The sequence below is a fragment of the Phyllobates terribilis genome, unplaced genomic scaffold, assembly GCF_046119375.1.
Source record: "Phyllobates terribilis strain yellow unplaced genomic scaffold, ASM4611937v1 Scaffold_1__5_contigs__length_1240528914, whole genome shotgun sequence".
Lineage (NCBI taxonomy): Eukaryota > Metazoa > Chordata > Amphibia > Anura > Dendrobatidae > Phyllobates > Phyllobates terribilis.
Genome location: NW_027362761.1, coordinates 612,792,016 through 612,806,982, shown reverse-complemented (window position 1 = coordinate 612,806,982; position 14,967 = coordinate 612,792,016). Strand labels below are relative to the sequence as shown.

Below are 14,967 nucleotides of genomic sequence, written 5' to 3'. Positions count from 1 at the left end.
CAGCCTGGGGGCAGAGCCGTCCTCAACACCTGGACAAGTGCTGGCACCCTGGACAAAAGGGGAGGACCACTCGCCGTCGGGGCTACCGTCTGCACCACGTACTGGTCGCCAGCATCTATTTTCCCCTGGGTCCAGTCCTGCTCTTGGGGGGATGAACCCATCCGGCTCCTTACGGACGTGCGGCAGCAGCAGTGCGAATCCCATTGATGGGAATATGAGGAGTAAGTGAATGACATCAATGGGATTTACACTCGCAGCGCGGACTTTAATGATCACTTCATGCGGAGAGATGATGATGGGTAAAAGCAGAGAACATCATCGTCCCCATATGTCAGTGACCCAGGCCGGCCTATAACTGTGGTCCTCCGACATGAGGAAGGACCCCGCTGTCTCAGCCAGCGTCCACTATTATACTGGGTCATCTACACAAATGGAAAACAGATCTCCTGCACACAATGCTCATCCTGATCAGCCTGATGCTCCTCAGGAGCCCTACAAAACATAAGTGACTAGAGCAGCTCTGTCACCTGCACGATCCTACAGAAACATTGTCACAAGTCTCCAGCTCTGCGTTTCATATCATTAATACCGGAGCCAAGATACAGAGAGAGAATCGGCACACGTATAACCCACGTGACGCCGTCAACAGCCGCCGCTCTCAGCTCTGCTGCAGATCCATGTGCTGTCCTCTGTGCACCTACGTGTTCCCACCTCGTGCAATAACAGCGAACACTAGACGGTCAACCACAAGCTTTAAGTGCCGCCAGTAACTACAGCTCCAGCAGGGGACGGTCACCGTGGTAACTACAACTCCAGCAGGGGACGGTCACCGTGGTAACTACACCTCCAGCGGGCGACGGTCGCCGTGGTAACTCCACCTCCAGCGGGGGACGGTCACCGTGGTAACTCCACCTCCAGCAGGGGGCGGTCACCGTGGTAACTCCACCTCCAGCGGGGGACGGTCACCGTGGTAACTACACCTCCAGCGGGGGACGGTCACCGTGGTAACTCCACCTCCAGCGGGGGCGGTCACCGTGGTAACTCCACCTCCAGCAGGGGCGGTCACCGTGGTAACTCCACCTCCAGCGGGGGACGGTCACCGTGGTAACTCCTCCTCCAGCGGGGGACGGTCACCGTGGTAACTCCACCTCCAGCGGGGGACGGTCACCGTGGTAACTCCACCTCCAGCGGGGGACGGTCACCGTGGTAACTCCACCTCCAGAGGGGGGACGGTCACCGTGGTAACTCCACCTCCAGCGGGGGACGGTCACCGTGGTAACTCCACCTCCAGCGGGGGATGGTCACCGTGGTAACTCCACCTCCAGCGGGGGACGGTCACCGTGGTAAGTACACCTCCAGCAGAGGACGGTCACCGTGGTAACTCCACCTCCAGAGGGGGGACGGTCACCGTGGTAACTCCACCTCCAGCGGGGGACGGTCACCGTGGTAACTCCACCTCCAGCGGGGGATGGTCACCGTGGTAACTCCACCTCCAGCGGGGGCGGTCACCGTGGTAACTCCACCTCCAGCGGGGGACGGTCACCGTGGTAATTCCACCTCCAGCGGGGGACGGTCACCGTGGTAACTCCACCTCCAGCGGGGGCGGTCACCGTGGTAACTCCACCTCCAGCGGGGGCGGTGAGGTGAGGAGGAGCCGCTGCACATCCCCCATACAACACTGAGGAGCCGCAGTCACATGGAGCAGGAGCCTCCACAGGAACAGCTCTGATCTCACCCCACACTCTCCTCTCACAGATTCACCACAAACCCTCCCTGTAATCTCACCGGAATGGCGGGAAGCGGAAACCTGCTGCTGGCTGATACCAGAGAGCAAGAGCTGCGCACAACCAGGACGGAGCTGCTGCACTGAGAGCGGAAGGACCTGTGGTGACGTCACCGCCATGTGATCAGGGGGCGGGGCTCAGGAGAGAAGAGGTGAAGGACCTGTGGTGACGTCACCGCCATGTGATTAGGGGCGGAGCTCAGAAGAGAACCGGCATGTGATCAGGGGGCGGAGCTCAGGAGAGAAGTGGTTAAGGACCTGTGATGACGTCACCGTTATGTGGTCAGGGGGCGGAGCTCAGGAGGGAAGTGAAGCACCTGTGGTGACGTCACCGCCATGTGATCAGGGGGCGGGACTCAAGAGAGAAGTGGTGAAGGACCTGTGGTGACGTCACCGTCATGTAATCAGGGGGCGGAGCTCAGGAGAGAAGCGGTGAAGGACCTGTGATGACTTCCAGCCATGTGATCAGGGGGCGGAGCTCAGGGAAGAAGTGGTGAAGGACCTGTGATGTTCCAGTCATGTGACGATGGTGACGTCACAACAGCTCCTCCCCCTCAGTGCAGCAGACTCCTCCTCCTCCTCCAGGAGCAGAATGGAGGAGATTCCTGCTGCTCCAGTGTAGACGGCTCAGCAGTGACAGGAGCAGAATGGAGGAGATTCCGGCAGCTCCAGTGTAGACGGCTCAGCAGTGACAGGAGCAGAATGGAGGAGATTCCGGCAGCTCCAGTGTAGACGGCTCAGCGGTGACAGGAGCAGAATGGAGGAGATTCCGGCAGCTCCAGTGTAGACTGCTCAGCAGTGACAGGAGCAGAATGGAGGAGATTCCTGCTGCTCCAGTGTAGACGGCTCAGCGGTGACAGGAGCAGAATGGAGGAGATTCCTGCAGCTCCAGTGTAGACGGCTCAGCGGTGACAGGAGCAGAATGGAGGAGATTCCAGCAGCTCCAGTGTAGACGGCTCAGCGGTGACAGGAGCAGAATGGAGGAGATTCCGGCAGCTCCAGTGTAGACGGCTCAGCGGTGACAGGAGCAGAATGGAGGAGATTCCGGCAGCTCCAGTGTAGACGGCTCAGCGGTGACAGGAGCAGAATGGAGGAGATTCCAGCAGCTCCAGTGTAGACGGCTCAGCGGTGACAGGAGCAGAATGGAGGAGATTCCGGCAGCTCCAGTGTAGACGGCTCAGCGGTGACAGGAGCAGAATGGAGGAGATTCCAGCAGCTCCAGTGTAGACGGCTCAGCGGTGACAGGAGCAGAATGGAGGAGATTCCAGCAGCTCCAGTGTAGACGGCTCAGCAGTGACAGGAGCAGAATGGAGGAGATTCCGGCAGCTCCAGTGTAGACGGCTCAGCGGTGACAGGAGCAGAATGGAGGAGATTCCGGCAGCTCCAGTGTAGACTGCTCAGCAGTGACAGGAGCAGAATGGAGGAGATTCCGGCAGCTCCAGTGTAGACGGCTCAGCGGTGACAGGAGCAGAATGGAGGAGATTCCGGCAGCTCCAGTGTAGACGGCTCAGCGGTGACAGGAGCAGAATGGAGGAGATTCCAGCAGCTCCAGTGTAGACGGCTCAGCGGTGACAGGAGCAGAATGGAGGAGATTCCAGCAGCTCCAGTGTAGACGGCTCAGCGGTGACAGGAGCAGAATGGAGGAGATTCCGGCAGCTCCAGTGTAGACGGCTCAGCGGTGACAGGAGCAGAATGGAGGAGATTCCGGCAGCTCCAGTGTAGACTGCTCAGCAGTGACAGGAGCAGAATGGAGGAGATTCCTGCTGCTCCAGTGTAGACGGCTCAGCGGTGACAGGAGCAGAATGGAGGAGATTCCGGCAGCTCCAGTGTAGACGGCTCAGCGGTGACAGGAGCAGAATGGAGGAGATTCCGGCAGCTCCAGTGTAGACGGCTCAGCGGTGACAGGAGCAGAATGGAGGAGATTCCGGCAGCTCCAGTGTAGACGGCTCAGCGGTGACAGGAGCAGAATGGAGGAGATTCCAGCAGCTCCAGTGTAGACGGCTCAGCGGTGACAGGAGCTGAATGGAGGAGATTCCAGCAGCTCCAGTGTAGATGGCTCAGCGGTGACAGGAGCAGAATGGAGGAGATTCCAGCTGCTCCAGTGTAGACGGCTCAGCGGTGACAGGAGCAGAATGGAGGAGATTCCAGCTGCTCCAGTGTAGACGGCTCAGCGGTGACAGGAGCAGAATGGAGGAGATTCCAGCAGCTCCAGTGTAGATGGCTCAGCGGTGACAGGAGCTGAATGGAGGAGATTCCGGCAGCTCCAGTGTAGACGGCTCAGCGGTGACAGGAGCAAAATGGAGGAGATTCCAGCTGCTCCAGTGTAGACGGCTCAGCGGTGACAGGAGCAAAATGGAGGAGATTCCTGCTGCTCCAGTGTAGACGGCTCAGCGGTGACAGGAGCAAAATGGAGGAGATTCCTGCTGCTCCAGTGTAGACGGCTCAGCGGTGACAGGAGCAGAATGGAGGAGATTCCAGCAGCTCCAGTGTAGATGGCTCAGCGGTGACAGGAGCAGAATGGAGGAGATTCCAGCAGCTCCAGTGTAGATGGCTCAGCGGTGACAGGAGCTGAATGGAGGAGATTCCGGCAGCTCCAGTGTAGACGGCTCAGCAGTGACAGGAGCAGAATGGAGGAGATTCCGGCAGCTCCAGTGTAGACGGCTCAGCGGTGACAGGAGCAGAATGGAGGAGATTCCGGCAGCTCCAGTGTAGACGGCTCAGCGGTGACAGGAGCAGAATGGAGGAGATTCCGGCAGCTCCAGTGTAGACAGCTCAGCGGTGACAGGAGCAGAATGGAGGAGATTCCAGCAGCTCCAGTGTAGACGGCTCAGCGGTGACAGGAGCAGAATGGAGGAGATTCCGGCAGCTCCAGTGTAGAAGGCTCAGCGGTGACAGGAGCAGAATGGAGGAGATTCCAGCAGCTCCAGTGTAGACAGCTCAGCGGTGACAGGAGCAGAATGGAGGAGATTCCGGCAGCTCCAGTGTAGACGGCTCAGCGGTGACAGGAGCAGAATGGAGGAGATTCCGGCAGCTCCAGTGTAGACGGCTCAGCGGTGACAGGAGAAGAATGGAGGAGATTCCGGCAGCTCCAGTGTAGACGGCTCAGCGGTGACAGGAGCAGAATGGAGGAGATTCCGGCAGCTCCAGTGTAGACGGCTCAGCGGTGTCAGGAGCAGAATGGAGGAGATTCCGGCAGCTCCAGTGTAGATAGCTCAGCAGTGACAGGAGCAGAATGGAGGAGATTCCGGCAGCTCCAGTGTAGACGGCTCAGCAGTCACAGGAGCAGAATGGAGGAGATTCTGGCAGCTCCAGTGTAGACGGCTCAGCAGTGACAGGAGCAGAATGGAGGAGATTCCGGCAGCTCCAGTGTAGACGGCTCAGCGGTGACAGGAGCAGAATGGAGGAGATTCCGGCAGCTCCAGTGTAGACGGCTCACCAGTGACAGGAGCAGAATGGAGGAGATTCCAGCAGCTCCAGTGTAGACGGCTCAGCGGTGACAGGAGCAGAATGGAGGAGATTCCAGCAGCTCCAGTGTAGACGGCTCAGCGGTGACAGGAGCAGAATGGAGGAGATTCCAGCAGCTCTGACAGGAGCAGAATGGAGGAGATTCCGGCAGCTCCAGTGTAGACGGCTCAGCAGTGACAGGAGCAGAATGGAGGAGATTCCGGCAGCTCCAGTGTAGACGGCTCAGCAGTGACAGGAGCAGAATGGAGGAGATTCCGGCAGCTCCAGTGTAGACGGCTCAGCAGTGACAGGTGCAGAATGGAGGAGATTCCGGCAGCTCCAGTGTAGACGGCTCAGCGGTGACAGGAGCAGAATGGAGGAGATTCCAGCAGCTCCAGTGTAGACGGCTCAGCGGTGACAGGAGCAGAATGGAGGAGATTCCGGCAGCTCCAGTGTAGACGGCTCAGCGGTGACAGGAGCACAATGGAGGAGATTCTAGCAGCTCCAGTGTAGATGGCTCAGCGGTGACAGGAGCTGAATGGAGGAGATTCCAGCAGCTCCAGTGTAGATGGCTCAGCGGTGACAGGAGTTGAATGGAGGAGATTCCGGCAGCTCCAGTGTAGATGGCTCAGCGGTGACAGGAGCTGAATGGAGGAGATTCCAGCAGCTCCAGTGTAGATGGCTCAGCGGTGACAGGAGCAGAATGGAGGAGATTCCAGCTGCTCCAGTGTAGACGGCTCAGCGGTGACAGGAGCAGAATGGAGGAGATTCCAGCAGCTCCAGTGTAGATGGCTCAGTGGTGACAGGAGCTGAATGGAGGAGATTCCGGCTGCTCCAGTGTAGACGGCTCAGCGGTGACAGGAGCAAAATGGAGGAGATTCCAGCTGCTCCAATGTAGACGGCTCAGCGGTGACAGGAGCAAAATGGAGGAGATTCCTGCTGCTCCAGTGTAGACGGCTCAGCGGTGACAGGAGCAAAATGGAGGAGATTCCTGCTGCTCCAGTGTAGACGGCTCAGCGGTGACAGGAGCAGAATGGAGGAGATTCCAGCAGCTCCAGTGTAGATGGCTCAGCGGTGACAGGAGCAGAATGGAGGAGATTCCAGCAGCTCCAGTGTAGACGGCTCAGCGGTGACAGGAGCAGAATGGAGGAGATTCCGGCAGCTCCAGTGTAGACGGCTCAGCGGTGACAGGAGCAGAATGGGGGAGATTCCGGCAGCTCCAGTGTAGACGGCTCAGCGGTGACAGGAGCAGAATGGAGGAGATTCCGGCAGCTCCAGTGTAGACGGCTCAGCGGTGACAGGAGCAGAATGGAGGAGATTCCGGCAGCTCCAGTGTAGACGGCTCAGCAGTGACAGGAGCAGAATGGAGGAGATTCCAGCAGCTCCAGTGTAGACGGCTCACCGGTGACAGGAGCAGAATGGAGGAGATTCCGGCAGCTCCAGTGTAGACAGCTCAGCAGTGACAGGAGCAGAATGGAGGAGATTCCGGCAGCTCCAGTGTAGACGGCTCAGCGGTGACAGGAGCAGAATGGAGGAGATTCCGGCAGCTCCAGTGTAGACGGCTCAGCAGTGACAGGAGCAGAATGGAGGAGATTCCGGCAGCTCCAGTGTAGACGGCTCAGCGGTGTCAGGAGCAGAATGGAGGAGATTCCGGCAGCTCCAGTGTAGATAGCTCAGCAGTGACAGGAGCAGAATGGAGGAGATTCCGGCAGCTCCAGTGTAGACGGCTCAGCAGTGACAGGAGCAGAATGGAGGAGATTCCGGCAGCTCCAGTGTAGACGGCTCAGCGGTGACAGGAGCAGAATGGAGGAGATTCCGGCAGCTCCAGTGTAGACGGCTCAGCAGTGACAGGAGCAGAATGGAGGAGATTCCGGCAGCTCCAGTGTAGACGGCTCAGCAGTGACAGGAGCAGAATGGAGGAGATTCCAGCAGCTCCAGTGTAGACGGCTCAGCGGTGACAGGAGCAGAATGGAGGAGATTCCAGCAGCTCTGACAGGAGCAGAATGGAGGAGATTCCGGCAGCTCCAGTGTAGACGGCTCAGCAGTGACAGGAGCAGAATGGAGGAGATTCCGGCAGCTCCAGTGTAGACGGCTCAGCAGTGACAGGAGCAGAATGGAGGAGATTCCGGCAGCTCCAGTGTAGACGGCTCAGCAGTGACAGGAGCAGAATGGAGGAGATTCCAGCAGCTCCAGTGTAGACGGCTCACCGGTGACAGGAGCAGAATGGAGGAGATTCCGGCAGCTCCAGTGTAGACAGCTCAGCAGTGACAGGAGCAGAATGGAGGAGATTCCGGCAGCTCCAGTGTAGACGGCTCAGCGGTGACAGGAGCAGAATGGAGGAGATTCCGGCAGCTCCAGTGTAGACGGCTCAGCAGTGACAGGAGCAGAATGGAGGAGATTCCGGCAGCTCCAGTGTAGACGGCTCAGCGGTGTCAGGAGCAGAATGGAGGAGATTCCGGCAGCTCCAGTGTAGATAGCTCAGCAGTGACAGGAGCAGAATGGAGGAGATTCCGGCAGCTCCAGTGTAGACGGCTCAGCAGTGACAGGAGCAGAATGGAGGAGATTCCGGCAGCTCCAGTGTAGACGGCTCAGCGGTGACAGGAGCAGAATGGAGGAGATTCCGGCAGCTCCAGTGTAGACGGCTCAGCAGTGACAGGAGCAGAATGGAGGAGATTCCGGCAGCTCCAGTGTAGACGGCTCAGCAGTGACAGGAGCAGAATGGAGGAGATTCCAGCAGCTCCAGTGTAGACGGCTCAGCGGTGACAGGAGCAGAATGGAGGAGATTCCAGCAGCTCTGACAGGAGCAGAATGGAGGAGATTCCGGCAGCTCCAGTGTAGACGGCTCAGCAGTGACAGGAGCAGAATGGAGGAGATTCCGGCAGCTCCAGTGTAGACGGCTCAGCAGTGACAGGAGCAGAATGGAGGAGATTCCGGCAGCTCCAGTGTAGACTGCTCAGCAGTGACAGGTGCAGAATGGAGGAGATTCCGGCAGCTCCAGTGTAGACGGCTCAGCGGTGACAGGAGCAGAATGGAGGAGATTCCAGCAGCTCCAGTGTAGACGGCTCAGCGGTGACAGGAGCAGAATGGAGGAGATTCCAGCAGCTCCAGTGTAGACGGCTCAGCGGTGACGAGCACAATGGAGGAGATTCTAGCAGCTCCAGTGTAGATGGCTCAGCGGTGACAGGAGCTGAATGGAGGAGATTCCGGCAGCTCCAGTGTAGACGGATCAGCGGTGACAGGAGCAGAATGGAGGAGATTCCGGCAGCTCCAGTGTAGACGGCTCAGCGGTGACAGGAGCAGAATGGAGGAGATTCCGGCAGCTCCAGTGTAGAAGGCTCAGCGGTGACTGGAGCAGAATGGAGGAGATTCTGGCAGCTCCAGTGTAGACGGCTCAGCGGTGACAGGAGCAGAATGGAGGAGATTCCGGCAGCTCCAGTGTAGACGGCTCAGCGGTGACAGGAGCACAATGGAGGAGATTCTAGCAGCTCCAGTGTAGATGGCTCAGCGGTGACAGGAGCTGAATGGAGGAGATTCCAGCAGCTCCAGTGTAGATGGCTCAGCGGTGACAGGAGCTGAATGGAGGAGATTCCGGCAGCTCCAGTGTAGATGGCTCAGCGGTGACAGGAGCTGAATGGAGGAGATTCCAGCAGCTCCAGTGTAGATGGCTCAGCGGTGACAGGAGCTGAATGGAGGAGATTCCAGCAGCTCCAGTGTAGATGGCTCAGCGGTGACAGGAGCAGAATGGAGGAGATTCCAGCTGCTCCAGTGTAGACGGCTCAGCGGTGACAGGAGCAGAATGGAGGAGATTCCAGCAGCTCCAGTGTAGATGGCTCAGCGGTGACAGGAGCTGAATGGAGGAGATTCCGGCTGCTCCAGTGTAGACGGCTCAGCGGTGACAGGAGCAAAATGGAGGAGATTCCAGCTGCTCCAATGTAGACGGCTCAGCGGTGACAGGAGCAAAATGGAGGAGATTCCTGCTGCTCCAGTGTAGACGGCTCAGCGGTGACAGGAGCAAAATGGAGGAGATTCCTGCTGCTCCAGTGTAGACGGCTCAGCGGTGACAGGAGCAGAATGGAGGAGATTCCAGCAGCTCCAGTGTAGATGGCTCAGCGGTGACAGGAGCAGAATGGAGGAGATTCCAGCAGCTCCAGTGTAGATGGCTCAGCGGTGACAGGAGCAGAATGGAGGAGATTCCGGCAGCTCCAGTGTAGACAGCTCAGCGGTGACAGGAGCAGAATGGAGGAGATTCCGGCAGCTCCAGTGTAGACAGCTCAGCGGTGACAGGAGCAGAATGGAGGAGATTCCAGCAGCTCCAGTGTAGACGGCTCAGCGGTGACAGGAGCAGAATGGAGGAGATTCCGGCAGCTCCAGTGTAGACGGCTCAGCGGTGACAGGAGCAGAATGGGGGAGATTCCGGCAGCTCCAGTGTAGACGGCTCAGCGGTGACAGGAGCAGAATGGAGGAGATTCCGGCAGCTCCAGTGTAGACGGCTCAGCGGTGACAGGAGCAGAATGGAGGAGATTCCGGCAGCTCCAGTGTAGACGGCTCAGCAGTGACAGGAGCAGAATGGAGGAGATTCCAGCAGCTCCAGTGTAGACGGCTCACCGGTGACAGGAGCAGAATGGAGGAGATTCCGGCAGCTCCAGTGTAGACAGCTCAGCGGTGACAGGAGCAGAATGGAGGAGATTCCGGCAGCTCCAGTGTAGACGGCTCAGCGGTGACAGGAGCAGAATGGAGGAGATTCCGGCAGCTCCAGTGTAGAAGGCTCAGCGGTGACAGGAGCAGAATGGAGGAGATTCCAGCAGCTCCAGTGTAGACAGCTCAGCGGTGACAGGAGCAGAATGGAGGAGATTCCGGCAGCTCCAGTGTAGACGGCTCAGCGGTGACAGGAGCAGAATGGAGGAGATTCCGGCAGCTCCAGTGTAGACGGCTCAGCGGTGACAGGAGAAGAATGGAGGAGATTCCGGCAGCTCCAGTGTAGACGGCTCAGCAGTGACAGGAGCAGAATGGAGGAGATTCCGGCAGCTCCAGTGTAGACGGCTCAGCGGTGTCAGGAGCAGAATGGAGGAGATTCCGGCAGCTCCAGTGTTGATAGCTCAGCAGTGACAGGAGCAGAATGGAGGAGATTCCGGCAGCTCCAGTGTAGACGGCTCAGCAGTCACAGGAGCAGAATGGAGGAGATTCTGGCAGCTCCAGTGTAGACGGCTCAGCAGTGACAGGAGCAGAATGGAGGAGATTCCGGCAGCTCCAGTGTAGACGGCTCAGCGGTGACAGGAGCAGAATGGAGGAGATTCCGGCAGCTCCAGTGTAGACGGCTCAGCAGTGACAGGAGCAGAATGGAGGAGATTCCAGCAGCTCCAGTGTAGACGGCTCAGCGGTGACAGGAGCAGAATGGAGGAGATTCCAGCAGCTCCAGTGTAGACGGCTCAGCGGTGACAGGAGCAGAATGGAGGAGATTCCAGCAGCTCTGACAGGAGCAGAATGGAGGAGATTCCGGCAGCTCCAGTGTAGACGGCTCAGCAGTGACAGGAGCAGAATGGAGGAGATTCCGGCAGCTCCAGTGTAGACGGCTCAGCAGTGACAGGAGCAGAATGGAGGAGATTCCGGCAGCTCCAGTGTAGACTGCTCAGCAGTGACAGGTGCAGAATGGAGGAGATTCCGGCAGCTCCAGTGTAGACGGCTCAGCGGTGACAGGAGCAGAATGGAGGAGATTCCAGCAGCTCCAGTGTAGACGGCTCAGCGGTGACAGGAGCAGAATGGAGGAGATTCCAGCAGCTCCAGTGTAGACGGCTCAGCGGTGACAGGAGCACAATGGAGGAGATTCTAGCAGCTCCAGTGTAGATGGCTCAGCGGTGACAGGAGCTGAATGGAGGAGATTCCGGCAGCTCCAGTGTAGACGGATCAGCGGTGACAGGAGCAGAATGGAGGAGATTCCGGCAGCTCCAGTGTAGACGGCTCAGCGGTGACAGGAGCAGAATGGAGGAGATTCCGGCAGCTCCAGTGTAGAAGGCTCAGCGGTGACTGGAGCAGAATGGAGGAGATTCTGGCAGCTCCAGTGTAGACGGCTCAGCAGTGACAGGAGCAGAATGGAGGAGATTCCGGCAGCTCCAGTGTAGACGGCTCAGCGGTGACAGGAGCAGAATGGAGGAGATTCCGGCAGCTCCAGTGTAGACGGCTCAGCAGTGACAGGAGCAGAATGGAGGAGATTCCAGCAGCTCCAGTGTAGACGGCTCAGCGGTGACAGGAGCAGAATGGAGGAGATTCCAGCAGCTCCAGTGTAGAAGGCTCAGCGGTGACAGGAGCAGAATGGAGGAGATTCCAGCAGCTCTGACAGGAGCAGAATGGAGGAGATTCCGGCAGCTCCAGTGTAGACGGCTCAGCAGTGACAGGAGCAGAATGGAGGAGATTCCGGCAGCTCCAGTGTAGACGGCTCAGCAGTGACAGGAGCAGAATGGAGGAGATTCCGGCAGCTCCAGTGTAGACGGCTCAGCAGTGACAGGTGCAGAATGGAGGAGATTCCGGCAGCTCCAGTGTAGACGGCTCAGCAGTCACAGGAGCAGAATGGAGGAGATTCTGGCAGCTCCAGTGTAGACGGCTCAGCAGTGACAGGAGCAGAATGGAGGAGATTCCGGCAGCTCCAGTGTAGACGGCTCAGCGGTGACAGGAGCAGAATGGAGGAGATTCCGGCAGCTCCAGTGTAGACGGCTCAGCAGTGACAGGAGCAGAATGGAGGAGATTCCAGCAGCTCCAGTGTAGACGGCTCAGCGGTGACAGGAGCAGAATGGAGGAGATTCCAGCAGCTCCAGTGTAGACGGCTCAGCGGTGACAGGAGCAGAATGGAGGAGATTCCAGCAGCTCTGACAGGAGCAGAATGGAGGAGATTCCGGCAGCTCCAGTGTAGACGGCTCAGCAGTGACAGGAGCAGAATGGAGGAGATTCCGGCAGCTCCAGTGTAGACGGCTCAGCAGTGACAGGAGCAGAATGGAGGAGATTCCGGCAGCTCCAGTGTAGACTGCTCAGCAGTGACAGGTGCAGAATGGAGGAGATTCCGGCAGCTCCAGTGTAGACGGCTCAGCGGTGACAGGAGCAGAATGGAGGAGATTCCAGCAGCTCCAGTGTAGACGGCTCAGCGGTGACAGGAGCAGAATGGAGGAGATTCCAGCAGCTCCAGTGTAGACGGCTCAGCGGTGACAGGAGCACAATGGAGGAGATTCTAGCAGCTCCAGTGTAGATGGCTCAGCGGTGACAGGAGCTGAATGGAGGAGATTCCGGCAGCTCCAGTGTAGACGGATCAGCGGTGACAGGAGCAGAATGGAGGAGATTCCGGCAGCTCCAGTGTAGACGGCTCAGCGGTGACAGGAGCAGAATGGAGGAGATTCCGGCAGCTCCAGTGTAGACGGCTCAGCGGTGACAGGAGCAGAATGGAGGAGATTCCGGCAGCTCCAGTGTAGACGGCTCAGCAGTGACAGGAGCAGAATGGAGGAGATTCCAGCAGCTCCAGTGTAGACGGCTCAGCGGTGACAGGAGCAGAATGGAGGAGATTCCAGCAGCTCCAGTGTAGACGGCTCAGCGGTGACAGGAGCAGAATGGAGGAGATTCCAGCAGCTCTGACAGGAGCAGAATGGAGGAGATTCCGGCAGCTCCAGTGTAGACGGCTCAGCAGTGACAGGAGCAGAATGGAGGAGATTCCGGCAGCTCCAGTGTAGACGGCTCAGCAGTGACAGGAGCAGAATGGAGGAGATTCCGGCAGCTCCAGTGTAGACGGCTCAGCAGTGACAGGTGCAGAATGGAGGAGATTCCGGCAGCTCCAGTGTAGACGGCTCAGCGGTGACAGGAGCAGAATGGAGGAGATTCCAGCAGCTCCAGTGTAGACGGCTCAGCGGTGACAGGAGCAGAATGGAGGAGATTCCGGCAGCTCCAGTGTAGACGGCTCAGCGGTGACAGGAGCACAATGGAGGAGATTCTAGCAGCTCCAGTGTAGATGGCTCAGCGGTGACAGGAGCTGAATGGAGGAGATTCCGGCAGCTCCAGTGTAGACGGATCAGCGGTGACAGGAGCAGAATGGAGGAGATTCCGGCAGCTCCAGTGTAGATGGCTCAGCGGTGACAGGAGCAGAATGGAGGAGATTCCAGCAGCTCCACTGTAGACGGCTCAGCGGTGACAGGAGCAGAATGGAGGAGATTCCGGCAGCTCCAGTGTAGACGGCTCAGCGGTGACAGGAGCAGAATGGAGGAGATTCCGGCAGCTCCAGTGTAGACGGCTCAGCGGTGACAGGAGCAGAATGGAGGAGATTCCAGCAGCTCCGGTGTAGACGGCTCAGCGGTGACAGGAGCAGAATGGAGGAGATTCCGGCAGCTCCAGTGTAGATGGCTCAGCGGTGACAGGAGCTGAATGGAGGAGATTCCAGCAGCTCCAGTGTAGATGGCTCAGCGGTGACAGGAGCTGAATGGAGGAGATTCCAGCAGCTCCAGTGTAGATGGCTCAGCGGTGACAGGAGCTGAATGGAGGAGATTCCAGCAGCTCCAGTGTAGATGGCTCAGCGGTGACAGGAGCAGAATGGAGGAGATTCCAGCTGCTCCAGTGTAGACGGCTCAGCGGTGACAGGAGCAAAATGGAGGAGATTCCAGCTGCTCCAGTGTAGACGGCTCAGCGGTGACAGGAGCAAAATGGAGGAGATTCCTGCTGCTCCAGTGTAGACGGCTCAGCGGTGACAGGAGCAAAATGGAGGAGATTCCTGCTGCTCCAGTGTAGACGGCTCAGCGGTGACAGGAGCAGAATGGAGGAGATTCCAGCAGCTCCAGTGTAGATGGCTCAGCGGTGACAGGAGCAGAATGGAGGAGATTCCAGCAGCTCCAGTGTAGATGGCTCAGCGGTGACAGGAGCAGAATGGAGGAGATTCCGGCAGCTCCAGTGTAGACAGCTCAGCGGTGACAGGAGCAGAATGGAGGAGATTCCGGCAGCTCCAGTGTAGACAGCTCAGCGGTGACAGGAGCAGAATGGAGGAGATTCCAGCAGCTCCAGTGTAGACGGCTCAGCGGTGACAGGAGCAGAATGGAGGAGATTCCGGCAGCTCCAGTGTAGACGGCTCAGCGGTGACAGGAGCAGAATGGGGGAGATTCCGGCAGCTCCAGTGTAGACGGCTCAGCGGTGACAGGAGCAGAATGGAGGAGATTCCGGCAGCTCCAGTGTAGACGGCTCAGCGGTGACAGGAGCAGAATGGAGGAGATTCCGGCAGCTCCAGTGTAGACGGCTCAGCAGTGACAGGAGCAGAATGGAGGAGATTCCAGCAGCTCCAGTGTAGACGGCTCACCGGTGACAGGAGCAGAATGGCGGAGATTCCGGCAGCTCCAGTGTAGACAGCTCAGCGCTGACAGGAGCAGAATGGATTAGATTCCGGCAGCTCCAGTGTAGACGGCTCAGCGGTGACAGGAGCAGAATGGAGGAGATTCCGGCAGCTCCAGTGTAGAAGGCTCAGCGGTGACAGGAGCAGAATGGAGGAGATTCCAGCAGCTCCAGTGTAGACAGCTCAGCGGTGACAGGAGCAGAATGGAGGAGATTCCGGCAGCTCCAGTGTAGACGGCTCAGCGGTGACAGGAGCAGAATGGAGGAGATTCCGGCAGCTCCAGTGTAGACGGCTCAGCGGTGACAGGAGAAGAATGGAGGAGATTCCGGCAGCTCCAGTGTAGACGGCTCAGCAGTGACAGGAGCAGAATGGAGGAGATTCCGGCAGCTCCAGTGTA

General features: G+C 58.3%; 2 protein-coding genes across 2 annotated transcripts in view; both read right to left on the bottom strand.

Moving 5' to 3' along the window:
• Positions 1–1,866, bottom strand: part of LOC141272500 (uncharacterized) — a 312,347-nt gene extending 310,481 nt beyond the window's left edge. The window contains exon 1 of the mRNA XM_073683317.1: positions 1,786–1,866. The gene's annotated coding sequence lies outside the window, so the exon portion shown is untranslated. The remainder of the gene's footprint in view (positions 1–1,785) is intronic.
• The window catches only part of LOC141272556 (uncharacterized), a 639,831-nt gene that overhangs the window by 239,013 nt on the left and 385,851 nt on the right, over positions 1–14,967 (bottom strand). The window lies entirely within an intron of this gene.